General features: G+C 40.0%; 1 protein-coding gene across 6 annotated transcripts in view; it reads right to left on the reverse strand.

Annotated features, from left to right (window-relative positions):
* Nucleotides 1–27606, reverse strand: part of TAB3 (TGF-beta activated kinase 1 (MAP3K7) binding protein 3) — a 61589-nt gene extending 33983 nt beyond the window's left edge. The window contains exons 1-2 of one of the 6 annotated variants that reach the window (XM_036016821.1): nt 27177–27606; nt 13419–13521 (exon numbers count right to left, since the gene is read on the reverse strand). The gene's annotated coding sequence lies outside the window, so the exon portion shown is untranslated. Of the gene's footprint in view, nt 1–10020; nt 10364–13418; nt 13954–27176 lie in introns of those variants that run through there. The other 5 variants (XM_028522536.2, XM_036016822.1, XM_028522537.2 and 2 more) reach the window with 5 other exon arrangements.
* Between the last annotated feature and the right edge of the window lie 217 nt (nt 27607–27823).

Here is a 27823-nt window from a genome sequence, read left to right on the forward strand (position 1 = left end):
AAAACAAAACACAAATAGCAGGGCATATGCTTTGTTCAACACTACATTTCCAGAGCCTTACCTAGTACCTGCTCAAGTGTTTGTCAAATGACAAAGATCGATTTCACTACACAAACCCAATCTAGCTAGTAAAAGTATATAGAGAAATCTAATTTAGGTGAACCTTATCCCCTACTTCCTGCACAACCACCCCAATAAAATATTGGGGGACCAGGGGTCTCTATGTAGAACAATTTGTGAATGCTTAGGAGAAAAGAAAAATAGGTTTAGGCTACCAAATCAGTGAGTATATTTTTCCAGTTTGCCCCTTAAAACATCCCAAATCCAAAATGCTAAGAGAGTCTACCAGATTAATAATTTAGACTTTGAAATAATTTATATTTTAAGAAAAGTTCTTAGTGTTTAAGGCAATCTCAAATTTACAGTAGTCACAGCAAGTCACTGAAACTCTAAGGCAGCACTGTCCAATAAAAATATGTGAGTCATTTGAAATGTTCTAGTAGCGGCATTAAGAAAGTTACAATTATATTTTGCCCTGACTGGTGTGGCTCAGTTGGTTGGGCACCTTCCCACAAACCAGAAGGTCACTGGTTCTATTCCCAGTCGGGACGTGTTTGATAGGCAAACGATCAATGTTTCTCTCCCTCTCTTTCTCCTCTTCCCCTCTCTCTAAAAATAAATAAATAAAATCTTTAAAAATGTTGTTTTAATGTGTAATCAATGTAAAAATCACTAAGCCCTTGAAATCCAGTGTGTATTTCATACATATAGCACATCTCAATTCGAACTGGCCCCATTTCAAGTGCTCAGCAACCACCTGAAGTTTCTTGTGGCTACCTTATTGGACAGCATAGCTCTAAGGCTTTAGGATTTTCATTTAGATGACAGGAAGACCTACAGCTCTTAAATTTTCTAATTCAATTTATCTCCTTCAAGGGCATACAATTAACTAGGCAAAGGGCCTAGGCATAGGCTAGGTGTTTAAGAAATATCGGTTAGATAAAATGGGAAAAAAAGTAAAATTCATTGAGTTTGATGATAGAAAAGACCTTACGTAATTAAATCTGCTTGTATTTACGGAAATAACAGCTTTTCTAGCAAGAAATAATTCCTTTATATTTCAGGGGCTAACCACATTCAGAACACTTGGTGGCTATTTAATCATCATCAATAAAGAGCTTCTGAAGCACCCAAAAACTTAACTTAAGCTTTCCTAGTGGCCTCAAAGAACAATTGGATTCATTTCTCAATACTAATTTTGTCTTTAAAATACAAAGAGCAATGCAGATGCCATTCTATGAGAGAGAAGAAAAGGTAACGAGTATCAATAAAAACAAAAGCTTCATCTATTGAGAGTCTGAGTTCTGCAAACTTGAGAACTCTTAGGAGCTACTACTGGCTCTCAGCTAGTTTTGTCAGCCTTCAGAACCTCTGGTGCTACCCAGGCCAAAGTTACTGTTCATTTTTATCACGGTTGATATCCGCTAGTGACTGAAAGGCTGCTATGATCATCTCCTTTCTACAAATAAGAAAACAAACTCTGAGAATGGGCGCATGGCAGAACTGTCACTGAAATTCAAGCCTTCCTTTTCTAAAGTCTGGGTTCCTTCCACTGTGTCACTGGCAGACATCACAGATGCTCCCAGAAGAGTGATGATGTGCGCCCTTCTTTGGATGGGGGGAAAAGGTAGCAAACTCTCAACAGTTTACCTGTAACCTCTGTTTGGATGATATTGTTACAGGGTGCAGCCAAGAGGGGGGACCCCAAATAGGCATTTGAAATGGGGTCCAGAACTCAAGGTGTCCAGGAGATTTTAAGGTGTCTTCACCCCTTCCCCCACAGGTGTGAGTTGGGGGAAGGGGCACACAGAGCAAGAACATGCAGGGCAGCTTTGCAGCTAATCCATGGCATGGTCATTTAGCATACCTATATCCTTTGGCTGGTCACTTAGATATGCTAAATAGCTATGGCCATGCTCAAGGCCAGGGGGATGGAAAGGGACCTTTCCCCCAAGATGGGACCTGGGAGGCAGGTCCCCTGAGTTACAGCGCCTGCGTGGGAGCTGGGAGAAGATTGGCTCCATGACATGGGGTGACACCTGCCCAGACCCACGATGGCGACCAGAAAAGCTGGAGAAGACAGCAGATTGAGGGCAAGTGTGCCCAAGTGTAGGAGGAGTCGGAAATGGGGCTGCAGAAGAAGATTGGCGCGGGGGATTTAAACACGGACACGGCAGCCATTGAGAGAGAAACCACACGGCCTTGACGGAGTGGAGACTCCTGCAGCTCTGAGAGAGGGAGAACCACGTGGCAGCCTTGGAGGAGAAAACCATGCAGTTTTGGCAGAGTGGGGACTCTCCCTTCCTGCAGCCCTGAGAGAGAGAGGACCACATGCCTGGCAGAGTGGGGACCCCCACAGCTTTAGAAGGGGGGAACCACCACCTGGTTTTAGCAGAGATCCTGGTGACTCAGCCGAGGGTGCCGGGAATCCAGGGAGGTCTCCCAGTCGAGATGGAGTACTAACTGGGAATAACCAGAGGACTGCCTGAGCCATGGACTTCTATTTCCTTTCCTGAGATGCGGTACTCTGGACTGGGCAAAGGGGGGAAGGAAGGAAGGCCTGTGTGTTTGTGGGTGTTTTTAGGGACTTTAGGATTTTTTTGATAAAGACATTAGGTCACTACTTTAAGTTTGTATAGCATTAAATAAACATTTTCTTTCCTTTTCACGAATCTCTGGCATTGAGAGACGTCTTTCCTAGGGCGGCGGACATAACGGACCGGGGCCTTCTTTTAATAATAATATATCGTCCCAGGCCCCCCCCTTGTGTGTTCTGTAACAGTATGTGGGAGATGGAGGACTGAGAGGAAAGGAATGAATCCTTGTACAAACAGCTGTTTTAGGACACGTGAGAAGCGAGCTAAGGGGGAAAACCTGCCTTTTTAAAAAATTGTTGCAAATAGTTGTCTTTGAAAAACCATTTAAAAGTATCTTTAAAATTGAAGCCAACAACTTACACACCCTCAAAGATGGCGACCACCTGAAAAGATGACTAAAAGTAGATCTACTTTTCACTAAGAGTAGGAATCTAAACCAATTTTAAAATGTCTTCTCCTTAAGGAACTATATGTGTAATTTTTTTTTAAATCCTCACCTGAGGACATTTTTCTTTCATTCTATTTTAGAGAAAGAGAAACATCAATGCAAAAGAGAAGCACTGGTTGTCTTCTATATGCATCTGGATGGGGAACTGAACCCACACCCTTTCAGTTACGGGGGCAATGCTCCACCCAACTGAGCCACACTGGCCAGAGCGTGTATGTAATCTTAATGGTGATTAGCACTCTGCCCTGTTCATTCATTCACTCACATAAGCACTAACTGATGTTTGTTATCATTAAGTATTTCATAATATACAGCACTACCAAACTTAATAATTTCTTGATGATTATAAAATGTTAAAATACTTTTTTTTTAAAGCAATTTCCTTTCTGCTCACTGGGAGGTTAAGGCAACAGATAAAAAACAATCCAGCCAATAAGATGAGCCAGTTTCCTTTAAAAACACTTAGTTTTAGCCGTGACTGGTGTGACTCAGTAGGTTAGGCATTGTCCCACAAACAAGAAGGTCACTGGTTTGATTCCTGGTCAGGGCTCATGCCTGTGTTGTGGGCCAGGTACCCGGCTGGAGGTATACAAGAGGCAAGCTTCTCTTCCCCTTTCTCCCCCTCCCTTCCCCTCTCTCTAAAAATAAGTTAAAAATCTTAAACAGTTTTACAGTAACGTACTACACTGTATTTTTGTATTTAATCCCATAGAATACAACTAAAATGGAGCACTGTCATATAGCAACTTACAGACTTGGATATGACACAGATCAAAACATACAATCTTCCTGTCCATACACAATTGACCACAGAACATGGGTTTGAATGGCACAAGTCCACTTATATGCAGATTTTTTCAATAAATAGACAGTTGGCCATATATATCTCCAGCTCTCACATCTGCCAATTCAGCCAACCACTTACTAAAACAGTATTTTTGAACCTTGGTTGGGAATCCAGGGATCCAGAGGGTTGAACCATATGGATTATTCTATGCCATTCGATATAAGGAACTTGGAGAGTGTCCTGGAACCAATCCCCCGTGGATATTGAAACACAAATACAATTCAGTTTTTTTCAGTTTGGGGGGAATCAAAAGTTATATATATATTCAACTGCACGGGGTCAGTACCCATAAACCCCCACATTGTTCAAGGGTCAACGGTCTATCAATGTATGCAACAACTATACAAAATACATACGGACTTTGTCTCTTAACATTAATTATATTGGGATTGCTAGTTTTTATACAATATTAAAGTGATGAGTGATGATCTGAAACCTTAAAACCAGGCAGACGACCCAGGCAGTACCTTAACTATATTAGCTAGGCTAGGACATGTCCAAATTCCTGGGACGCCCATGAAACACCCCCATGAAAGCACAGATGGCCACAGCTGTGGACTGTGGCGTTGTGTAGGCGGTAAGCCTAGATCAAGAAAGAAGAAACAGTGAAGGCATAAATCACAGTTCCAAAGCTACAAAACCCAGAAGATCAGCAGGGTTGAGCCTTTACTGCCTATTAGCTTTGCAGGGCTCCTACTTCGTCAGGCAGGATGAAGACCAGGGGGTCTGTGATGATAGGCTTTGCAGTGGCATCCCTTCGGCTTCCTCCAGTAGTGCATCTACCCCACCTAATTCAGGGGTGCGGGCAGCACAAGATGCAGCAAGCTGCTGGGATTTCTCCCAATAGAATTCCTCCTCCTAAACAGGGGATGCTACCCCAGAGCTCTGCTCTGAGGCTACGATTCTCCAAGCTTGAGAAAATGGCCCTGACACCTAGTACTTTCCTTCCACAACCTTTTCTAAGTTCAGCAAATGTGAACAGTGCTGTTATGGCCCTGACTGTTTTACCTCTGCCAGAATTTTAACTCACTTCCTAAAACATTTAAATCACAGGTTACAAACCAATGGTCTATGAGCTGAATCCAGTCCACCCATCTGCTTTGGTAGTGTTTAAAAAAAAAAGTTGAACCACACTTTAAAATAAGGAAATTTTACATAAAATTTTGCATATCTAGCTTTCCTCTGAAAAATCAGAGGTCTAGCAACAGTAGGCAACAACTGGTTGAAGCTGAGGATCACTCCCTGGTTTAGAAAAGATATACCTTCTCCGGCTTGCCTAGTTTCTACATTGCCCCAGACACAGAGGCCTGGCCTTGCTTTGTTCATTGACATATTTGCTGGATCTGTGACACCCAAAATGTACTCGAAAGAGAAGCTTAAAGATAGGCCTTGGCTACGTAGCTCAGTTGGTTAGAGCATTGCCTCAATATGCCATGGCTGTGGGTTCAACCCCCCAGTCAGGGCACATACAACAAGCAACCAATGAATGCATAAACAAGTGAAACAACCAACTGATGTCTCTCTCAAGAATCAATTTAAAAAATGTATTTTTTAAAAAAGAGCACTGTAAGTATCAGTCTAGTCTACCGTGTCTTTTTTTTTTTCTTTAAGAGGAAAAGAAACATTGATGAGTAAAAGAAAAAGAAACATCAATTTGGCTCCCTTCCTTACACATCCTGACTGGGAACTGAACCGGAAACCTTTAGGTTTGCGGGACAATGCCCAACCAACTGAACCACAGAGGCTGGCCAGGGCACAGTCTGCTGTGAATTAATGGTGTGCTATCGATGTGGTGGTTTAAAACACAATAAATCTTCACCATGCAAGCCTTTTCCATGTGTCACAACGTCTTTTACATCCTGGCCTCTCCTGTAAAATCCCAGGAACACCCCCAAGTGGTGCCTAGGGAGACATCAGTATCTCCATGCTGACAACCACTATTAGCATGCTAAGTTTGGTAAGGTGAGCATTTCCCAGGTTTGAAGAACAGTTAGCCTTGTCTTGAGAGGACTTTTAAGATTGAAAAATAAAGAAATCATTCTCTTTTCTGATTGGTCTGGTCCAAATAATAACTGTTGAACAAAGAGATGTATGTATACTAGTATAAACCTCTGAAAACTTTCATCCATTTTCTTGCTGTTTACAGGGTTTTTTAAAAAAACTAATCAGTTTGTTAAATATTTTATTTATTTATTTATTTATCTATCTATTTATTTATTTTTAGAGAGGGGGAAGGAGAAAGACAGGGAAAGAAACATTAATGTGTGGTTGCCTCTTGCATGTTATCTAGCAGGGACCTGACCCGCAACCCAGGCATGTGCCCTGACTGGGAATCGAACCAGCAACCTTTGGTTCGCAGGTCGATACTCAATCCACTGAGCCATACCAGTCTGGGCTTCTTTGCAAGTTTTGATTTTTAGAACATATTTATTGAGTCATATCAATGTACCAGGCACTGTGCTACATGCTTTATCTCATTTAATACTTACTATCATCCCATAGGAGAGGTAATATCATCCATATTTTACAGATGAGGAAGTGTGAGGCTCAGGGAGGGTAAATAATTTGCCTGTGGGTCACACAGTTAAGCAGCAAAAAGCTAGGATACAAACTGGAAGTCTATGCTTTAACCTTTATTCTAAGACTCTGATGATGTCATAACTCTTAAAGACATTTTAAAGTTTAACCCCCAAACTGCTTTAAAACAGAAGAATTTTTGTACCAGAATGTGAATTCTTCATGGTAAACAGCAATAAGAAATGGCTGATATTGGAGCATAACAAATAATCTTTTATTAGCAGAGGTACAGGTTCTAATTTCAGAATTTTTGTGTGTGTGTACACACACACACACACACACATATATATGTGTGCTACCAAATCACAAGGGAGAAAGAATGTACAAGTTATTACCATATTTTGCTATGTATAATGTGTATTTTTTTTGCCCAAATTTTTGAGGGAAAAATAAGTATGAAATTATACATAGGCATAATGATTACATACCATGGGTATAATAATGGGCATAATAACCCTGTGCATAATGTGCACAAAAACATGGGTATGCATTATACACAGCAAAATACAGTATTTCCCCTAAATGAACCCTTCAAAAAATGTCTAAAACAATTGTCCTACAGGATTTTCATTCCAGTGGAAACCATTTTGAAATAGTGACATATTTGCTGTATCTATTTCATACTCTGTCATATTCTCAAGAGATGTACTGTAGATCAAAATAACATTCACATTTAATAAATCATCAAAAGCATTATCAAGTTAAAAATAATCCTCAGAAACAAACAAGCACATTTAGATTAAATTTACAGTTAATGCCTGCCCTGGCTGGTGTAGCTCAGTGGATTGAGGGCTGGCCTGCGAACCAAAGGGTCTCTGGTTTGATTCCCAGTCAGGACATGTGCCTGGGTTGTGGGCCAGGTCCCCAGTTGGGGGCATGCAAGGGGCAACCACATATTGATGTTTCTCTCCCTCTTTCTCCTTCCCTTCCCCAATCTCTCTAAAAAAATAAATAAATAAAATCTTTTTAAAAATAAGAAAAGAATTCTTAGTAAAAAATTAAAAAAATGCTCCTCCTCACAAGTGAATATCTATTTGCCAGCTGCTACCCATACAGGACTTACATTGCCACTCCCTGCCTTGCCCTACCAACTTTCCCCAAGGACAAAAATAAAGTTCAATGACCTTACATAATGGTATATGAACAAAGTGAATGAGAAGGCCAGAATTGTCTTTCTTCCATTACCATTTATCCCCTCTGTACCGTCTTCTACCTCTCCCTACTCCCTCCCTCCCACCTCGATTCTTATTAGAAATGTTTTGTTCAAAAAAGAAAAAAGAAATATTTTGTTTAATTAAAATGCTGACTTGTTATTTTCGGGAAAATGGTATATAGGCTAGAGAAATCAAAGGTTGCCTTTATAAAGTGACCTTTAAAGTAGCTCAAGGACAGCCCTGGCTGGTGTGGCTCAGTTGGTTGGGCATTGTCCCACAAGTTGAAAGGTCACAGGTTCAATTCCCTGTCAGGGCACATGCCTGGGTTGTAGGTTCAGTCCCTGGTTGGGATACATGCAGGAGGCAACGAATCCATGTTTCTCTCCCCCCTTTTTTCCCCCTTCCTCTCTCTCTAGAATCAATAAAAGAAAAAAAATATCTCAAAAACATTCTGGAAAAGGCAAAACTTCCAGAGACAGTAAGAAGATCAATAGTTGCTAGAGGGTTGTGAGGAGGAAGGAAGGGTTCATAGGTGAAGCACAGGAGAACTTGTAGGGCAGTGACATTATTTTGTATTATAATAGTAGATATATAACATTATGCACTTCTCAAAACCCATAGAACTTTATAATACAAAGAGTGAATCTTAAAGTATGACAATTAAAAAAAAAACTTGTAGGAGGTCAGGGGATCTCAGGAAGAAATGGACACTGTATGACAGAGTCTAAGTGAATCACAAATGTATGAAACAGCATCACCTCAGGGGATAGAGGAAAAGGTGCTGATCTAAATAACTTGGAAATGAGTGGACTCTTTAAGACCAAAGGCAAAAGGAACTATACATAAGAACTGTACTTTAGCTGATGAAATTGTTTCCTGCGGGAGTACAGGCTAAAAAAAGTTCAGATAGTTACACATGGAAGTATTAGGTTAATAAAACTGATATACATGTATAGATGTATACTCGGATTGAACAATTAAGTAAGTGATGGTGAATGGTGGGAGCCATGGTTCTCACTGTTGGGAGTGGGAGGTAATAGACAAGCAAGGAAAGCAGACTAGAATGACCCATGTGGGAATGAACCAGAGTTGGGAGACATCATTATAAACTCATGTTTAGCAGACAGAGATATATAACATAGATTTATAAATGGATACACAGGAACATTTATAGATATGCATAAATATACAGATTATATATACATAAGACTTCAGTTATGAGGGTTGAGAAATAGCAACACTACAGTAGCAAAGCACACACCTAGCACCCAGATCTTAATTTCCAAAAGCATTCTGTAGTAAAAGAAACCAGGGCTTTGTGGAGATACTGCTTACTCTAGAACTGGAACAGGGGATATACAGGATGGGCCTGGAGTGTCTTATAGTGCAAGTAACATGCTACAAACAAACAAACAAAAAACCCTACGACAATGGGGACATGTTAAGGTGACTTAGGAGCCAACCAAAAGTGCTCCCAGTGGCCAAAGCTGGACAAATTTGAGCAACAAAATAAAGTGGCACTGGATTATGACCTAAAGTATAAAACAAATATCCACGAGCCTATACTGATATAAAGAAATGACAATAAACACACAAATAAATAAATGGGGGAGAAGAGACGCAATCTCCCATGTAGAATTCCCAACACCCTCAAGGGAATAAGCATAACTTTTCACCCCTTGAGTGTGAACAATACATAGTGATTTCTTTCCAAAACAGCACAGTATGGAAAAGAATTTAAAAACAAACACACACACACACACACAAAAACAGTAACTTTACAGCAGAGAAACCTGATAAATACCTTCTCAGCCAAGTGAGCAAAGTCAACATTAACAGTGATAAATCCATGTTGAGAGTTTGTACTCCTGATAGGATGTGCTGAGAATGTCAGTTCACCTCTGTGGTCTTCCTCGCCAAACCCCTAAGCCCAGTCTAATCATGAGAAAAACCGTCAGACAAATCTCAATTGAGGGGCAGTCTACAAAATCCTTGATCAGTTCTCCTCAAAACTCACAAAGCCATCAAAACAAGAAGAGTCTGAGAAACCGTCACAGCCAAGAGGAGCCTAAGGAGATCTGACGACTAAATGTAATACAGTGGGCTTCTGAGACAGAAACACACCTTGGCTAAAAACTGAGCCAATCTGAATTAACTCAAGTTGAACTTTAGTTAATAACAATGTTTCAATATTAGCTAATTAATTTTAACAAATGTACCATGCTAATGTAATAACAGAAGAAACTGGGTGCAGGGTATATGTATTCTCAATTTTTCCATAAAATTTAAACTGCTCCAAAAAATAAAATCTATGTTAAAAAAAGGTTTTTTAATTACCTCAGAGCCCTGGCACAGTGGTCCTATTCACATCTCCAGCTCTGAAAGCACCTTCTTTTGAGTAGTCTGGGAGTCTGACAAAATGAGATAGTTATGTTTTTGCTAACTTCCAAACTTAGTCCTGAAGAATGACAAAAACGCAGAAACTTCTAGTGCCTTAAAGTTAACAGGAGACAGAAGAACCAGTTTTAGGGCAGGTAGTTCTTTCCCAAGTATCATTGCAAGCTGAACTTCTTTTCCTTTAGGTCACAAATGCCTTCTACAGTAATTACATTCTACATCATCCCACAGAAGAGAGCAGCAGTTCAAAGGCAAAAAGATAGTCCACCACTCATTTCTTAAGGCTTTTTTGCAGCATGCCTGGTGGTGATTTACCCTCCTAAGCTACCCCACCCCTCAACCCGCCTGCCACCGCCCCATTCTTCTTGGAGAAGAAAGAATGAGCCTGGGCCTATCAAGCATGTGTAAAATTGTCGATTGCATAGCCAAAATAGCATATAACTTTTCCAAAAATGCTGACTATTATATAATCCATTTCTGTTCCATGAAGAAATTTATATATAGTATAATAGTAGCTTTATTGGCTTCTTTTGACAAATGAGTATTCTCTCTCCCCATCATTTAGAAGCTATTTTTATTCCCCGTAAACCTAGTAATTCAAATGTTAACTTTATCATTTTAGGGCAAATATTGGCTTATATCAGAGCCATCATGCACGTAAGTTTCTAATTAATCTCCTGACTCAACCTCATTTTATAACCATAGTAGAGCTAAAATAACATATCTTGTTTATATTGTATAATTCTGGCACTTTACCAGACTTTTTATCTTAATTTCTGTTACTTTATCTTAAATATTACCCCCAAAATGAGGTTCAAGTATGAGCAAGAAGGACTCTACACCTACATGAATGCTGTCTCCTACCATGTGTTGTTGCTTTTTCCAATCTCCTGACACATGACAATGCAAAATCCACCCCCATTCAAGTTAACCTTTTCCCATCAACTTCAACCAACACAGCTTTCTACCCCTCCTAAATGCCTATTAAAAGTCATTGTGTGTTATTATCACTTGAAATAATGTTTATTAATTTTTATTCTTCTCTAGGCTTTATCACTATAAATCTTGAGAAGGAAAACCAAACATGCTCGTTCACCTATAGTGCCTTGTGCACACTAAATACTTAGTATAAATGACAAAATGTATGGCTTTTAATACTGAAAGAGTCACTTGCTCTGGCTAAGATGTTCTGAGGTCTTTGTTAGGTCAATTCTTAAATGACATTATTTAAAAAGAAAGACATGCCCTGGCTGGTATGGCTCAGTGGATCGAGTGCCAGCCTGCGAACCAAAAGGTCATGGGTTCAATTCCCAGTCAGGGCACTTGCCTGGGTTGCGGGCCAGGTCCCCAGTTGGGGGGACATGTGAGAAGCAACCACACATTGATGTTTCTCTCTCCCTCTCTCCCTCCCTTCCCCTCTCTCTAAAAATAAATAAAATCTTTAAAAATAAAAAAAGACGACCTATTGATAACACATGCCAAAGGAAGATCATCTGCACACTTGATTATTTAGAGATTACTTAGGAACAGTGTTTTTCTTTCTTCCTTTTTTTTTTTAATTTTATTTTAATCATTGTTCAAGTACAGTTTTCTGTCCTTTACTCCCATCCCGGACCATGGAACAGTGTTTTTCAAATGGTGGGTTGTGACCACTTAGTAAAGTATGTAATAAATGTATAGGGTGATGACAAGCATTTAAGAAAAAAAAAAAAGAAACAATAGAAAATATTAGAGGGCTTCACACGTAGTAATGGTAAATACTGAATCGACTTGTCTGAGGGGTGTGTGTATATGTACTAGATCATTATTAACATGTATTTCTTACTATGGGTTGCTTTGAGAAATGCTAACTTAGATATGGTGAGGTATTCTAGGTTATGTAAGAAAAATATTTAGCATCTTTTTACTTTTATCTGAATAAATGGCGGTTTTCAAATGAACAAAATGGAAGTTATCTGAGAAACTTCTGGATATGAAAGTCGAAAACAACTCTTTGTTATAAATTTTTATGTGACTTTTTCTCAAATTCAGCCTTGATGGGTTTTGTGCAGCGCCCTCACATGCTATTGGAGGCACTCATCTTAAAAGATTTTTTTTAAATGAGTTATCAGGCTCATTAACCTAGAAATTCGAGATCACAAACGGAATTTCCTACTGTAAGGGTTTGAAAGATTTACAAAAATGCCATTAATACTAAATTATTTAACAATATTGAGCCTGACAATACTTCTGGATCCCTGGTCATTCAGTTAATAAAATTTGAGTGCTCTGCTTGGAGACACAGAAGACTCATGCTGTCAAAGTGAGAGAGACACACTGAAAGTTGTAACAGAGTGGGGTTAAGTCCTATAATAAGTTGTCAGAAAAAAAAACCCATTAATGTAGGACAATGAAAAGGAGCACCAAGGAAAGCTTCATGGAAGAGATGACACTCAAACTGGGGTGCAAAGAAAAGTAGAATTGAAAAACTAAAAATAATTTAAAAAGCCAGGAAGATGCTAAATGTCCTATAGTTCACAAGACATCCCCTGACAACAAAGAGCTATCTGGCTCAAAGGTCAAAAGCGCCAAGGCTAAGAAACCTTGAACCACAATCCTGTTTTCACAAGAAGGTAACTGAAGGCTAAGAGGGATTTAGAAACTTGCTTAAAAGTCAAGATTATAAAATAGGCCTCCTAACATCTTCAGTGTTTAAGTCACAACACGCACCCATGTATGTTATTATACTAGGAAACAGCTGTTAAAAAGAGTGGGAATACTTTCATAAGGTGGCAAAACAAGCTATCTAAAAATCAAAGCTGATATTGTTTAATAGCCTTTCATGATACAGATCTGCCAATGGCTCAAAGCAAGAATTACAATATATTTTTAAAATTATACCCTGATGTGTTCATAATACTAGATTTATCATCTATACAACTCAGTTTCTGAATATGTATCTAAGAATAATAATAATAATTACCAAAAACATAGGAAGTTGGAAGATCAGCTTATGCATGCACACCCAGTTACTCCTTGGTACAAGTCTTTCACGCTCCACCAGCTCCAACCACTGGGGTCTGGGACCTAGGTAGGATTGATTAGCCCCCTTTTCTTCAGTTACCCTTCCATTTGCTGGTGAACTTTCTAATAACAAATGAATTGTACAAAAAACTTGCTTACGGTCCTGACTTAGGGCCTAAATCTAAACACATGAAATCCCCCGAACATCTTTTCCTTGCTCTTTAAATGCACAAAACAGATGGAAGAGGGGGTGATATTAACAACATGGATTAGTTTTCAAAGTTTTTGCTCTAATATATTACAGGAATGCGCAGACACAGATATACACTCCTTACCTCCGATTTGTCAACTGGGAACACTTCAACTATGATACCTTGTCTACTTTGCCATGCAGTGAATCACAATAAAAACCTTCAAGAAAAGGCTGAAGACACTGTCCTAAAAACAATAAAAGACCAAAAAAGAAAGATTTAAACAGTGAAAAGTTTTAAAAAACAGTGTAAGCAAGTGACACAGTATACAAATAAAAGGTCTAAAGAATGCAGCCACTTGTATATCTATCTATCTCTGCTACTGGAAATTTCGGTGAATGAATTTTATGTTGCCAGATACTAACAGAAAGTTTACCTGAGTGCCCGAACCACCCTGCTCCCCTTCCCAGGCAGTCAGTCACCTGTAGTGCCTAAGTCAGAGCTACCAACAGCAGAAGGGACAGCTAAAGCTTTTCTAAGGTTTCGGCTTCAGAGAAAGCTAGCAAGAGGAACTTTAGTTGCATCCCTGGCAAACCATTAGGGGTCCCCACAGCTCCCCATGATATACTAGTTATTAAATTTTTAAAAAATTCTCATCTGAGGACATGCTTATTGATTTGAGAGAAAAAGGAAGAGAAACATCGATCAACTGCTTCTAGCACATGCCCTGACTGGGAATTGAACCCATGACCCTTCAGTTTATGTGACAGTGCTCCAACCAACTGAACCACAAGGGCCAGGGCTAGTTATAATGGGGCCCTGGCTGGTATGGCTCAGTGGCTTGGGTGCAGCCTGCAAACCAAAGGGTCGCCAGTTTGATTCCCAGTCAGGGCTATGCCCGAATTGCAGGCCAGGTCCCCAGTAGGGGGCACGTCAGAGGCAACCACACTGATGCTTCTCTCCCTCTCTTCCCCTCTCTCTAAAAATAAATTTTAAAAAAACTTTTAAAAAATTGTAATGGCTTTGATTACAAAACTGTGCTGAAGCCCTTAAAAAACTGGAATTCAGAGAGGTGAGCCAAGCAATCCAGAAGAAACTAGAGCATAGGTGGCAAACACAAGGCCCGCGGGCTGAACACTGCCCTCCACCTTGTTTTATCCGGCCCAGCACCTTGTTTCTACCCGGCGGCAGGGAGGAGCTCTCGCTTCACTGTTAAGGAGCAGTTACATGTATACAGTCCTAAAGTTACACTTGGCCCTTTGAAGGCAACCGTGAGGCTGACGTGGCCCCCAGTGAAAATGAGTTGGACACCCCTGAACTAAAGGTTTTAAACTGTGTCTGACAGCCTGATAGGCAAAGAGGAACAAAAGGAAAATCCACTTCCCCCACTTTCAGGTTTGGAACCCGAAGGGCTGCACCTTAGGAACAGGAGTGAACCAGAAATTAGGCAGGCCATACACTGAATGCAACTTGGCCTTGAATCATTTGGTTGACCCATAAAAATCTCAAAATAAATTTAAAAAAATTTAAGATTTTATTTATTTTTTGAGATAGGGGAGGGAGGAAAAACAAGAGGGAGGGAGACAAACATCAATCAGTTGGTTGCCTCTTGCATACCCCCAACTGCGGACCCTGCCCAAAACCCAGGCATGTGACTGGGACTTGAACCAGTGACCTTTGGGTTCGAAGGCCAGTGCTCAATCTACTGAGCCACACCAACCAGGGCTAAATAAATAAAATCTTAGGAAAAAATAAGACTCACAGGCATTCTAAATATTGAATTATCAAACAGATTTTAAATTATTCGAAGAGGTGAAAACCAAACTTAATGATCTCAGCAATGACGTCGAAACCATAAAAAGTGACACAGCAGATTTTTAAATGAAGCAGAGTAATTCTGTAACCGAAAAATACAAAACTGAAATGAAGAACTCAGTGAACAGGCTTAACAGTCAATGGACACAATTGAGACAGTGACTCAGAAGATGGGTGGGTGGAAAAGGCTCAGAATGAAGAGAGGGTAAGAAATATGAGGAGGCCCTAACTGGGTGATCAGATGGTTAGAGCATCATCCCAATATACCCAAGTTGTGGGTTCAATACCAGGTCAGGTCAAGAATCGACCAACGAATGCATAAATAAGTGAAGCAACAAATCAGTGTTTCTCTCACTCTCTCTAAAATCAGTTTTTTGAAAAAGAAGAAACATGAGGATACAGTAAAGAGGTCTAACATCCAATGCAGTTATTTGGACTCTCTTTAGAAGGAAAAGAGAGACAGAACATTATTCCAATGGCTGAAATTTTCCAAAAATGATGAAAGATGTCACATAACAAAGTAAGAATCTCAATGAATTCCTAGTTGAAAATCAACAAAGAAAAACTTTAAAAGCATCCCAAGGGTAGAAACATTACTTCCAAAGAAGCAACAGTTAGATGGATAGCTTACTTCTCAACAACAAAAATGGAAGCTGAAGAAGCACTGTGTAATGGTAGCTCCAAGGAGCAGAAAGAAAAACCACCACTAACCTAGTATTGTACTGCAGAGGAAATATCCCCTAAAAATATAAAAATGAATAAAAACTTGAAATACTCCCACAAATAAAAACAGAGTTCACATTCAGTACACCCCCACTAAGTAATCATAAAGCAACAGAAAACTGACCCAAAATGGGTGGTTACATGTGCAGAAATGAAGAACCATAAAAAAATCTAGTGGAACATTGTGTAAAATAGCGAGTTTTTTTTTTTATTAAGTTATAGACATTAAATCTGTACAGCTTTTGAGTAAGTATAGGAAGGGGGACGCAAACAAACCTGCAATTTATAAAAAATTGTGTATTTATTCTTACATGTGTAAACTTCAGTCAACTTCAAAGTACTCTCCATTTGATGCAATATATCCACCAATGTTTTTTCTACTTATCAAAACAGTTTTTGAACTCGTGGATTTTGATGCTTCTTAGTGCTTCTGCTTTTTTTTGTTTCACCTCTTCCAGGCGGGCAAAAGGTTTCCCTTTGTGGACTTTTTTCATCAGGGAAACAAAGAAAAGTTGCTCAGGGCAAGATTGGGTGAATAAGGAGGGTGGGGCACAGGGGTCACGCAGTTTTTTGGCTGAAACCTGCTGAGCACTCAGCCTGGTGTGGGCAGGTGTGCTCGTAAATCACCCATCATGAAATGGGCAAATGTGTTGAAAGAATCTTCAAAAAATTCACTGAAGCCAAACATAGCCTCTCACAGCAACATCAGCTGGTACGCTGATACAGATGGGATCCTAGAACACTCACCTGGAGGGGGAAGCCTGTACTACAAGGTGCCCCACCCTCCAGAGGATAAATCCGTTTTTTCAGGTCCCCCCCACTTGTGTGTGTACATACATAGACACATAAAATTAAATTACAGGATAACAGCATGTATATCAGGAGGTAAGTAAATGGAACTAAAGTATTTTTAATGTTCCTGCTTCAAACAGGAGGAAGGTAAAAGTATTGATTAACATTCGAGTTTGGTAAGTAATCATGAAAAGAATTAAAATGAATGGGCTATCTGAACAAAAAAAGGAAAAATTGATTATTATAAAAATAATCATTCAAATTACTATTGAATAATCATTCAAATTCATAAATACAGAATAGGTGGGAAACAATGTGATGCTGTATACACTCTCATTGTTAGACTAGATTTTTAAAAATCTACAAATATATGTTGCTTTCAAGAAACCCATGTAAAATATAACACAGAAAAGTTAAAAGGAAAAGGACAGAAAAATACATCATGCAAACTTTAGCCAAAATAAAGACAGTAGTATAGCCAAATGAGTTTCAGACAAAACAGAAAAGCATCACTAGAGTTAAAGGAGTCACATTAACCATAAAATGTTTACTTCACTAGAACAATATAATTAACTAAATTTGCATGCACTGGGTAACATGGCCTCAAATTATATTTACAGCAAAAGTTGTCAGAACTACTAGGAGAAATAGACAAAACATCAGTCTCATAGAGGCGGATTTTAAGATATCTCTCAGTAGTTGAACGAATAAGCAGACAGCCCTGGCCAGTGTGGCTCAGTTGGATGGAGTTTCGTCCCATACCCTGAAAGTCACAGGTTCAATTCCTGGTCAGGGCACAAGCCTGGGTTGCGGGTTTGGTCCCTGGTTGGGGAGTGAGAGGCAGCCAGTCGATGTTTCTCTCTCACAGTGACGTTATGCTTCCTTGCTAAAATGAATGAGCATGCCTGGCTGGTGGCTCAGTGGATTGAGCGCGGGCTGCGAACCAAAGGATCGCTAGTTTGACTCCCAGTCAGGGCACATGCCTGGGTTGCAGGCCAGGTCCCCAGTGGGGGGCACATGAGAGGCAACCACACATTGATGTTTCTCTTCCTCTCTTTCTCCCTCCCTTCTCCTCTAAAAATAAATAAATAAAAATAAAATCAATATACATGTCCTAGGGTGAGGATGGAAAAGAAAAAACCTCCCAACAAACAAACATCCAGGACCAGATTACTTTACTGGTGAATTCTGGTGAATTCTACCAAACACTTAAAAGAATGACCAATACCAATACTTCTCAGACTCTTTTAAAAAACAGAAAACTTTAAACTCATAAGGCCAGCATTACATGTGCTGGAGAGGATGCGAAGAAAAGAGAACAAAAGCCTTGTGCACTCCTGGTGGGAGTGTAAATTAGTGCAGCCACTATGGAAAACAGTGTGGAAGTTCTTCAAAAAATTGAAAATAGAACTACCATATGATCCAGCAATTCCGCGTCTGAGTATTTGTCAAAAAATGAAAACACTAATTCAGAAAAATACACACCCATATTCATTGCAGCATTATTTACAATAGCCAAGTTACAGAAACAATCTAGGAGTCTATCAATGGAAGAATGGAGTTTTATTTTATTTTTTTAAATAGATTTTTAAAAAAGATTTCGTTTATCCATTTTAGAGAGGGGAGCAGAGGGAGAAAGAGGGAGAGAAACATCAATGTATGGCTGCCTCTTGCACGTCCCACGGCGTGCCTCCCAGCAGGGACCTAGCGGGCAACCCAGGCACGTGCCTAGACTGGGAATCGAACTGGCAACCCTTTGATTCGCAGGCCGGCACCCAATCCACTGAGCCACACCAGCTGGGGCTGATGAATGGATTTTTAAAATGTGGCCTACATGTACAATGGAATATTCAGCTGTAAAAAATAATGAAATCTTGCCATTTGTGACATGGATGGACCTGAAGAGCATTATGCTAAGAAAAAGACAAGACAGAAAGACCAATACCATATGATCTCTATTATATGTGTTATCTAAAAAAAGAAATAACAGGTATATTCCTTAACTCATTTTACAAGTCCACCAAAACCTGACAAGGACAGTACGAGAAAAAATAAATAAAGGCCAATCTCACTCAAGAACAAAGATCCAAAATTTCTAAGCAAATAGAAGGAAAATGTGATAATGACCAAAATGAGTTTCTTTCTGGAAGGCAAAGCTGATTTAACATTAGGAAAGCAATCAATACAATTTGATTCAAGGCACAAGAGTAGGAAAAGCATTTGATAAAATCCAGTATTACTCATCATATAAGCTCTTACCAAACCAATAACAGATTGAAACTTCCTTAAGCTAATAGAGTAACTAGGAAAAAAATTAAAGCAAATATCTTATTTAGTGGATCAAAGTTTTCCCTTTGACAAAGGGAACAAGACAAGACAATCCTCGATTACCACTTCTATTCAATATTATAAGTACTAGGCAAAATAGACAAGGAAATACCTGTCACTTTTGAAGAAATTCCACCCAAAACAGTTACAAAAGCACAAACCTCGGTTACTGAGAAGATTTAGTTATAAATACTGACCCTTTCCCTGAGATTTACAGATTTAAAATTTGACTATATGTTAACATTTTTACAGAATTTTAGATGTCCACATTAAACCAGTTCTCCCATTCCTTCTCTAGTTAGAGCTCAATAACAAAATTTAAAAGTCCTGTTTTAAGAACTTTTGAGAGCAAAAGGTTTGAAGTCCATTGCTTCAGGTCAAAGCACAAAAATCAACTAACAAAAACTTAAAAAGCAGGTATTACACAACATGCTAATTATCAAGAAATATTCACAGGTCTCAAACCAACTAGTGACTCAAACAGTAATGTTGGTTTGAAACAGATTAACACCCTCTCCCTGAAATAAATTGACTTATATATCTAGATTTAGTGACCAGTGTTGACTTATAAAGGTCTAAGATTGATTAAATAAGAGGGTCTTTCAAATCTCAGAAATGAACTAAGAGGTTGACACATCTAGTCAACTCAATTTTACTAATGAAGAGCCTTTGCAGTTGGGTAATTTGTCCAAGGTCATAAGCAGCTCTTGATAAGTAGAAACAATTGAAGTTATTTAATTTCACCCCTCTACCAATTTTCTGAAAGTTCTAGGGGATTTCCACCCACCAAGAGTTTGTTTACTGGTAGTATCCCTCAATGCATAACATTTGGCACCCAAATGTTACCAACTCAAAATTAATTTCTTTGCCATCCATGACTAATAGCCAAAAACTATTTCTGGGACAGAAAAGATAAGACTTTTGAAAAGTAAAGTACATGATGTGCAACCCAACAGATAACTTTCTGTTTACACTAAATGACAACTTTGACATCAAATTTAAGCATATGTGATAATTTAGAATGACAATGGCACCTATAGCATAGGGTACCCCTGGAAGACTTACAAAAAAAAAAAAAACCAGTACAAACAATTGTGCTAATTAGTGACAATAAATTATTATAGTAACAATATGAATCTTTTTTTTCCTTGAAAGTATTTTACTTCAGATTGAAAATGAACAGCTTCCATACTGTTTATTGCAATACACACAGTATTCACAAATACAATGCTGGTCACTGAGGAACACTATTAATTGCTTATTAAATCAATCATAATTGTAAGTACTAAAGAAGCAATTTCTCCAACTCATTCCAGTTACCTCCAGTATGAAGTCTGCTTTCTACACAACTTCAATGTTTTTAAAAGAATGTTGTTATTTTGAAGCTAAATCTATCAAAAGTGAACATTACATAAAACAGTTCTTTTATTCCTGTGAAAACATTTTTTAATTATGAAAATGCTTTTGTCTCCACTCCATGCTCATACTATTCTGTCGTCTATTGTAGGACTCCCTCCTTTTATTTCAAACTAAAGCAGTGGCAAGATGACTCCCTGGACTCGCCATCCCCAAGGGAAATACCTGGCCTTTCGAGGACGAGGAAAACTTAAACCAGAAAGAGGTTTTATGGTCACAGAAATTTACTTACTTAGGAGCTGGAGGTCTCAAAGATATAAACACAAATAACTAAAAGTAACTTAAAAACTAAATACAACACGGCATCCTGGATTAGGTCCTGGGACCGCAAAAGGGTGTTAGTGGGAAAACTGGTAAAATGGAATAAAACGGCAGTTTACTAACAGTAATGTGTTTATATTAGTGACATATGTACCATATTTATCTATACCTGAGCGAAGGGTATAAAGGGAACTCTGTAGTATAACCTTGCAATTTTTCTGCAAATCTAAAATCATTCCAACATAAGAAGCTTATTTAAAAAGAAATGACTTAGCGGCAACCATCAAAAGTCAAGAAGTTTGTACCTCAAAATTCTGACCCAATTCAATGTCCCTCCCTAGTCAAGCATCTTCAAGTAAAGTATCTCCATCCCAACAAGGCCAAAGAAGGGTTTGGGGATAGTTCACAGAAGGGACTCTAAATGCTACCTATTTCTCCAGTATTACTATAAATAAAATAAACCCCAGAAAAGCCTAAAAAAAAAATGCTTACTTTAGGGAGGAATGAAAATGAAAAACTATGAAACCATTTCTCAGTGGAAAAGAAGGCGAACAATAAATCCTATTTAAGTGCAACAGATTTGGGCCGTGGGCCACCAATAGAGAGGGGTATTCTAGAGCTCTCGGAACAGTAAAGCTTAATAGTAAATATATAACATTTTTCATATGCACTCATCTGTGGGCCAGGTGCTTTTTCAAGTATTTTATATAAACACATTTAACCCTCCCAAGAACCCTGTAAGATAGGCAGTACCTATAACTAAATTTTATTTTATTTTTGTTTTTTTGATGTTTGTTTGCATAAATCCAATAGGAATCTGATTTTTTTTTTTTTTTTAAGATTTTATTTCTTTTTAGAGGTGGGAAGGGAGGGAGAAAGAGAGGGAAAGAAACATCAATGTGTGGTTGCCACTTGCGCTGCGCCACTGAGTCACAGCAGCCGGGGGACATATCTGAATTTTAGACCAGGAGTTCCGTAAGTGATAACAGAGATTTGAAGGCAACCACTATATGACACAGCCTTCTGATCAGCCAGGCCTTGAAAACAGTCCTGTTTTCTAGAGACCACTTTGCCCAAGGCTTGGGAGTGTTTCCTAGAATCGTGAAGGAATGTGACTCCACCACCCATTTTTCAAATTGTGTTCATAATCTTTCAAACCTGATGTACTTAGTGCTGTTCTTGTTGAGACACTGTTATACACAAAAGCTAGTTTTTCATAGTATTATCAGTTTTCAAATTCAGATACATGTTGGGCTGGCCTGGGAAACTGAAGGCCATATGTGACCTTATTTCTGTGGGAAAAGGGAGTTGATTTCAAAAAAAAAAAATCTTATAAATGGACCATTTAGCAATTGAGGATCCCTCTACATAGATCCCAAATCTCAAAATAATATAAACAAATTTTAATGAAGACACCGCAGCTAGTCAAATAAGCCAATTTTGCTCGAAGTGGCAGTTTCTCTCATTTATAACCTAATAGGAATGGTGTTACTGAAAAAAAAAATTAGCTGAATAGTTTATGGATTTCCTTCACTATGACCAATTTTAGATACCCAACAGTTAACATATACTTCTCTGCCTGAATCCCCAATATGCTTTGCATCAAAAAATTACTACTAAGTAAACAAATATCTTTCACACACACCCAAGACAGAAGGGGTGTCATCTCAGAAGGTAGCCCAAGTAGGAATAGTAGCAGCAATAACGGTGACAACAAAGTAATAATGTCAAAAAGAACTGAGCATTTACGATTGCTAGGCATGCTCTAAATATTAGACATCCTCTGGCTCCTTTAGTCCTCACAAAAATCCTGTGAGGTAGATATTACACTATCCCAATTTCAAAAATGAGGAAACAGGTCAGTGATTAAGCAACTTGCCCAACATCACTGAGCTAGTGTCAAAAGCAAGATTTGAACATTTGAGAATTTTACCCTTGGAGATCATATTTTTAACCACTGCATTTTATGTGTAATTAAATAATCTGGTGAAGTCTCAAAATAAGGGGTGCTGACTCAAATTCATTTTTAAAACAACTGTAGTTTGGAGAACCCACCCTCCCCAATAAAGAATCCCATCTTGACTACTATTTAGGATTATATCCTTCAACCAAGCTAAAACGGAACACGTCTATGGAGAATAAATTTAAAATATATTATGCTTTGCTGTTATCACTTTGAAATCCTTTACTTAATTGAACTCTACAAACAGTGGTAACTGCATGTAACTTCAACAACAGGCAAAGAAAACTTTTATTTCTAAAGTCTTCAGGTAACACATTCTGCCCATGTTTACCACTAAGTAAACTAGGGTGAAACAACCAAGAATTCCAATACTCCTGAAAAGTTTCAAAACATCAACAAGATATGGTGGAAACAAGATATTCCTTTTATGACAAAGAAAAACTGTTCTTCCCACAACACTAGCATCTGCTTTAACGACAAACATTAACCTGGAATGGACTGAACTCAAAACATGTGCCTAAACCCAGAAATTCTTTACTGACAACCCATAAAGGCTATCAGTTTATCTCCCAAAAGAGCCATCTGATCCACATACCACATCTAATTTTGGAGAGCTAAGGGTGTGCTCCCTACCATCTCACTGAGTGATTAACAAAAAGCATGCAACCCTCCAACTTCTGGAGCACAAGCTGATTTTTAAAATCATCTATTTGAACCTCAGAACTTGCTTTCCTAGAAAATAAAGGTCTACGTGCCAGGTTTGCAAGCCGGTCCACAAAAACTTAAACACCCATAAGGTTACAGAAGTATCATAAATTACCAAATCTGTAGGAAAACCCATTTAGCATTCAACTTAGAATAAAAGCAACTACTCCTGCCCCCCTTAGCCCTGGAAGTAGAATTCTTCCCTCCCCCAACTGGGAGTCTTGGCTCCCCTAGGACCAAAGGTACAGGCTTCCACAATCAAAGTGGAGTACAAGGAAAGGCGTGAAGGAGGGTGGTTGGCAGTGCATTCGGCCTCAGAGTTAGGACAAAAAGGCAGAGCTGCGGTTGAGGAGATCCTGGGATGAGGGAGGCAAGACCTACTGGAATAGAGGATGAAGGGTGGGATGGCAGCTAAAATGAACAAGGAAAAAGTGGGGGGGGTGGGTCGGGGTGGGCTGCAGAAGAAGACATGTGAACAATGCCTATTCCTACAGTACATGGGTTTTTGTAAACTTGACTCTTTCAAATACTAAGGAGAGAGGGAAGGAAAAGAGAAACCGTGGCAAGGGTTTTGATACTGCCTCCCCCACTCTGGCTACTCATTCTCCTTTCAAGACAGAATGGAGTGGGTAAAGGGGGTCTTTATCCAGGTCCCTCTTAAACTAAGAGCGCAGTGATTCAAAGAAGGGAAGTGGACTTTGAGTTTTGCTGCCCTGCCTGTCAGCATCCACTCTGCCAAAGACTTCTATGTTCACTGAAGACTGCGGGAAGGCTCCAGGTACCAGAAGGAACAGTGTCGGAGAGGAAGGAAAGGAGACAAATTTGAAAGCAGAAAGGAAGTGGGATGTTTCAGAGTCAAACAAATCAATAGACCTGCCAATGAATTAAACTATAATAAATGTTCGTAAGTATTTAGGATTAATTCCCTTTGACAGTTCCAAATATTTCATCAGATCCATGTCACTTTTAAACAAATTGGCCACGGTAATAAATTGAGGTTTATTATGCAGAAGGTATGGGGATAATAAGCTTCTAAAAACATAGGAGACAATTTCCTGGTGTCTTTTATTTATACAGCGGCAATATAAATCATTTCAGAAAAGCTTTATTTACTTAATGAGTACTCAGTTACATTATCATTTGTCGATTTTTTTTTTGCTCCAATAGCCCAAATACCATGAGTAATTACCTTCACAAATAAGTATATTTAACTCTTTCTTGGGAGTGCGACTATATTGAAAAACTTGCTAATTCAGGCCAAACATTGCCCATCAGGATTCCAAGGTTTTATTTCCGGCAAAGCTCTAAACTCCGCATAACACACACATGCAGATGCACCCTGAGGAGCACAGAAGGAGTACTTTTTCCCTCGGCCTCCAATGCCCATGTTTCTGTGAGACATGGCTCCTTAACTGAAGGCCCCCGTTGACTCCCTGAAATATGGAGCAGTAAATAAATCCCTAATTCCATAATGACTTCTCCAGAACTTCCAGCCACAGATAATTAATTAGACAGGTAAGCCTAACCCAAGGACCTGCTGGAGAATGAGTGCCAGGATCTAGCATCCCTCTGATTTTTACTCTTTTAACTTTCAACAGCTACTCTGCCAGTTGAACTCTCTTAAGCAGAGACAATGGCCAGGATGGCAAGCTCAGCAGTAAGCACATCAAAGATACGAGAGCAGAGACCAGTGGAAGACAAAAGTGACCCAACGGCCTGGCCTGTCTAGCCAAGATGTTCTTGCTGTTGCAACTACATCTAAGATACTGCCTGGAAACCTGGACGGTCTTTCACTCCCTAGCTCCACAGAAGATTATGCTGGATCCCAGAATAGCTACTGTGTTTTCTGCAAACCACGAACTAAGTCCAAAACTTCTGTACTAAATTAAAGAGGAGAAAAACAATATCTTATCAAGTACTCCACTTGCTGGAGAAGGTAGGTGGGTGAGGGAGTTAGGTGGGTGGGTATGTATTTATGCATACCTCCAAGCTATGATAAAGCAAATTCAAACCCCTATAAATACTTGGTATTTTATTTTAATAATATAATTTGAAAAACTATTCAGGATCAGAATAAACAAAATATTAAATGTATCCTGGACATGCTGAAACTGGAGGCAAAGTTACTGAAAACATCTGAATTTCAGATAGGACACTATGGGCTAGTGGGAATCCTTACTAACCAGCAAACCTGCGAAAATGTTACCTCTGGCTAGAAAATGAAGACATCTGGGGAAAAAAAGTCTTCAGATTATCTTCAGCCAAGAACACTGAAAGCTTTCAAGATTACCAGCAGAATTGAAAGGTCTCTTTGTGACCAAAATTTCCATTTTCATAAAATTTGTATCAGTCAGCACATACACTTACGCAGAGCATAGTAGGAAAAAAACACATTGCAGAATGAGACACGCGAGTTGGAGTTCTAGCTCTGCAATTTACCAGATATCTGACCTCCTCAGGAAAGTTACTGAAGAGTACTGGAGGTTAAGCGCCGTTATCTGTACAACAGGGATAATGCTACCTTTGGCACAGGAATAGCTTTGGGGACTAAGTGCAGAAATACGTTAATTCTCCAAGCCCAGTGCCTGAATATAATCAATGTTAACTCCATCTGCTCCAACACAAAATGTACAGAGCGTGGGATCTATAATTGAGAAGACACTCAAATATGTGGAAGAAAATTTAGAGTGACAGAACACAGATTAATACCATATTTTTTATGTTCACTAAAGTCTTTCCCTTGATTAAGCTAGTTGCAGGCAAACGGGTGGGGGGAGGCTAAAGTTGAAAAACTTCGCATCATACAGTGATTTAAAATTATGTATGTGTATATGCTTGCAATCTTCCAGTGTTCATAAAAAGACACCGTCACAAAACATACCATGGTTAACGATACCCTTTAAAATCTAACACTGAAATTTTTAACTCTCATCTCAAAGCCCTTTTTTGATGTAAATGTTTCTTCTTACAAATGTTCTTGTATACTACTGTGAAGCATTTGCAAAGGGGGAAAAAAAGTAAATTCCCTCATCCTTCCCAAATAAAACTGCAAAAGAAGCTTTTCCAATTGTCAAATTGTTGTTTCCCATTCAGTCTTGTTTTTACAAACTATAGGTAAATACATCACATGCCAAAATTGTCTAATTTGACGAATGTCAAAGAATACACGGAATTGACAAGCCCTGTCTGAACCAAGGGTGACAAGTTTTCTTAACCAATTTTTTAAAAGTACTTTTCAGCGAGGACAGAAACGCTTTTCATCAACATTATGAACTTTTGACTTTATATGCCGTTTACTTTATAACCCATCTTGTCCCCCATGCCACCCCCAAATCCTGCTTTTATGAACTTTAATAAGCTGGCACGCAGTACTAAACTACAGAACTCCAGTGGTAATAACTCGAATCTGTTGGACCTCAGAGGAGGACTGCCCGTGTGATCTTTAAGTGTGATCTTTTAAATGAACGTAGACGATGTTTTCTCCGTGCTCCACACCTGCCCACAATCATTTGCAAACCTCTTTTAGAACAATTACTACTAACCTTCCTCACAATTCTCAACAACCCCAACCTTGGTGCATTAGTTCTCATCCCCAGGCTGGGACCTGAAGCCCGTCCACAGTGGTTCACTCTTTTCAAAGTCCAGGGTCCGGCGAGGAAGGACATCTTCCCCTCCGTTCGAGGGGCGAAGGCTAACCCAGGCCCCCGGCCACTCCCTCTCTTCTCGGCCGTCCGGGGCCGCCGCGCCAGGCCCGGCGCAGACCTCCCGCACCCCAGAGCCCCAGGCCAAGCAGCCACGCACACACCCACTCCCACGGGCGCGGGGTCACAGTGTCGACCCCCGGGCCACCCCCGATGCCCCCATCCAGGCAGGTGCCGGGCCTCCTCGCGGACACTCACCCGGCAGCCACTGATCGCTGCTCGCCGCCGCCTCGCAGTCACTCCCGCAGCCTATTCCCGCGGGGGGTCTGTGCCGGCGCGGCTTCCCCGACCGACCCCCCCTTCGGGTGCGCGCCGCGCGAAGCCCGGATACGGTGAGAGCCGCCGCCACCGCCCCCTTTCCTCCCTCCTCCCTCAGTGCGTCCCTCCCACCGGGGCCCGCCTCGTATTTCCTGGATCCGCTCTCAGCTAGAGCTTGGCTAGCGAATCGTCGGCTTCAGGTCTCCCATCGGGCGCCGTTGCTCGCCAGACACAAAGATGGCGCCGCCGGAGACTGCTGGAGGCAGTCTCGCGAGTCTTCCCCCGACAGCAACCGGAGGGCGGGGGCCCTCTGGAAAGGTGGTCAATTACAGTAGCCTGAGCTGGCCTCTAAACGAACGCTCCCTCGTTTCGGCTAGAGGCAGTGCTGCTTCTAGGAGGTTATTGCGCTTGCGCACGGGCGGGCAGGCGGGCGGACAGCGCATGCCCAGAAAAAGCCTCTACCCATTGCTCCATGTTTTACCTGTTTCCACTGGAGGCGCGGAGTGAAGAAGGGGGCGGAGCAACCAGAATGAAACTCCGGAAAGGGCTGGGCAGGAGCCGGCTGCGAAGTGAGAGGCGTCCCTTAA

The sequence above is a fragment of the Phyllostomus discolor genome, chromosome X, assembly GCF_004126475.2.
Source record: "Phyllostomus discolor isolate MPI-MPIP mPhyDis1 chromosome X, mPhyDis1.pri.v3, whole genome shotgun sequence".
Classification (NCBI taxonomy): domain Eukaryota; kingdom Metazoa; phylum Chordata; class Mammalia; order Chiroptera; family Phyllostomidae; genus Phyllostomus; species Phyllostomus discolor.